Source organism: Corvus hawaiiensis, chromosome 21 (assembly GCF_020740725.1).
Source record: "Corvus hawaiiensis isolate bCorHaw1 chromosome 21, bCorHaw1.pri.cur, whole genome shotgun sequence".
Classification (NCBI taxonomy): domain Eukaryota; kingdom Metazoa; phylum Chordata; class Aves; order Passeriformes; family Corvidae; genus Corvus; species Corvus hawaiiensis.
The window spans coordinates 5,468,768-5,471,383 of record NC_063233.1 but is presented as its reverse complement, the minus strand read 5'-3'; positions in this window follow the sequence as shown (position 1 = coordinate 5,471,383).

Below are 2,616 nucleotides of genomic sequence, written 5' to 3'. Positions count from 1 at the left end.
CATTAGAATTTGGGCTCCTTAATGCTTCCTGTGGTCACACCCATGGAAAAAAGAGTTCTCAGGAGGGGGTCCTGTAGGAGTGGTGCTGCCGTGCCCCGACCCAGCGGGCACCAAGGTGTAGGGTTAAGTCCTCCCGAGCACATTTTTCTTCCTTTTAGAAAGTAGATTAAGGTTTTGCTGACCCTATAAATGGAGGAAGGAGAGAAAGCAGAGGATCAGTTCTTTATTGCTTCTCCTGTGTTTTAAGGCACCTGGGAGAGATAAACCCAAGCAGACTGCACTGCACAAGTCAAGGTACCCAGATTTTCCATTTGGACAACATGAAATCCTCCCAGTTTTATGTGTGGAAATGTTGGGTTTTTTTTTTTGAGATGGTGAAGTATGTGATGCTGGACACCAGCACCATGCTCTGACAGCTGTTGGGTAGACACAACACTTCGGGCTTCAAGTGCTGATGCTGCTAAAGGGTATCTGTGTTGCACTGTGGCTAAAAGAGCAAAGCATGACAATATTCCTAAGACTTTATGTGTCCTATGATGATACAAACTGTAGAGAAATGACTGGTGTAGTGGTTAGAAGTTCCAGCTAGATTGTAAGATACCAGAGTGTATTCTTTTGTTGGGTACTGGCTGACCACTGGAGTGACTGCTCTGCAGAGGGCCTAACTTTTCCATGTTTAGAGCATATACCTTTAAAAATATTAGTTTAGGTATTACATACCCCCTTTGAAAAAATTCCCTTGTAGGCGAGAATAAAACTTACAAAAAGGCTGTTACAGAGATCATCAACTCTCTATTAGATAGCTTGGAATATGCTCTACTAGACCAGAGTTTAGTCTTCTCCAAATTACTGTAGAGGATTTGACTGTATCTTGCTGATCCATCCACATTTTAATTTCCTCTGCACGGATACATATTGCAGGATGCTGGAAATCCCCAAGCCCACTGGAGCTGCAAGACTGGATGTTTCATCCTGTAACACCAATAAAATGTTAATGCATACTAATAGCAACAGCAAAGGGGTTTATGGAGCGAGCTTGGAAGTATTTTATAATTGTTAGGGTATCTGTGTCACAGAGAATTTGGGGTTAGAGTCATCAAATATTGCACTTTATCAACATAGGAAAAGAAAAACCCTCAAATATACCTCAAACCTACTATTTTTTATAATTAAAGGGGAAAGATGGGAGATGAATCCCCGGGGAGAGAGTGAAACATAAATTTCATACACATGAGAGAGCTACCACTGGTTGGGACAGATTAGGGATCTGTGGGTTCAGTTGCCTGCTCTACATGGAGCCCCACTGTGCCCTTACCTGAGGTCACTGCCTCCCTTTCCCACCTGGAGAGCAAGGATAAAAACACCGTCCTGCTGTACAAACCCGGTGAATCTGGGCACGAGGTGATGGAAATACACCAGTAAGGTGAAATCCAGGGAGCTGGGCATGGGTTGGCTTCCAGCAGCTCCTTGTGTGTCCCCTCTGCCCAGCCTGGTGGTGTGGTCCTATTTACTGCAACCTGAGGTACCAAAACCAAGGAGAATTTGAAATTGGGGTCAGAGGGACCAGGTTTCCTCCCTCCTGCAGCATTTCCATCTGCCAGTCTTTGGTTGCACTCCTTATCCTGCCTACCCCAATCACGCATCTGGGTTCTCTGGTCACTGCCTGTTGTTGTGGTGAGGATCATGGGACAAAGAAAGAAGATCATACCCTATCCAGAGCACCACGTGGGAATTGCTGATCCGCCCTGGCTGGCACTCGGCTCCCCTTCTCCTCCCACCAGATTGAAGCTTGTGGTCTCCATGGTCCATGAGCAGAAGGGGAAGAGCCTGGATGGCCACAGCACTGCTTGTTTTAATAGATGTGCTCCAAAACCTGAGGATTTTCCAGAGTCAACAGATCCCGAGCCCAGGTTTAAGCTGGAGGCACTGTCTGACCCTGCAGGCACCGACGGGCCAAGCTGAAAGATCTCTGGATGTAAGTGCTCCTGAAATAACCAAAGGCTGAATTAATCCAGTGGTAACTCCAGGGGGAGAAACTGGAGGCTCAATCCTCCCCCTCATCTCTCATGTGACTGAGCCGAGGTCACAGCACCACACAGCCTGGGGTTTCCATGTCCCAGCTTCTGGGGCTTTTCAGCCATGTCCTTCCCTTCTGGTTCATGTGGGAATGGAAGAGCCGGGATGGTCGTGGTGCTGTGGGGACCACAAGCTGGGGGGAGATGGGTCATGGAAGAGAGCAGACACAGAGCCTGGATGTGGGGGTTCTCCTCTTGCCCTGAGAGTTCCCCAGACACCCTGGGTTCTACTTTACCCCTGTGCAGGGTCATCCCACATCCCAGCCTGAGTCCTGCTGGAATCTGTCTGCAGAGCTTCCCCTTGCCTCACACCAGCACAGGGCTGGTGAGGATGAAGCCTGTCCCTTTGCACGTATTTTGGGCTGGTGTTTTCTCTCCAGCACCAAAGCAAACAGAAGGGTGAGTTTCTGGAATGCCCTTCCCTGAGCTGTGCATCCAACCAGCCCTGGCTCTCTTCTGGGGGGGAGTTCATTGGAATATCCCCGAATCCTCAGCACTCTGCCAGGCGGGTAGTACCGGGCTGCGCTGGCAGCCGTGAGAG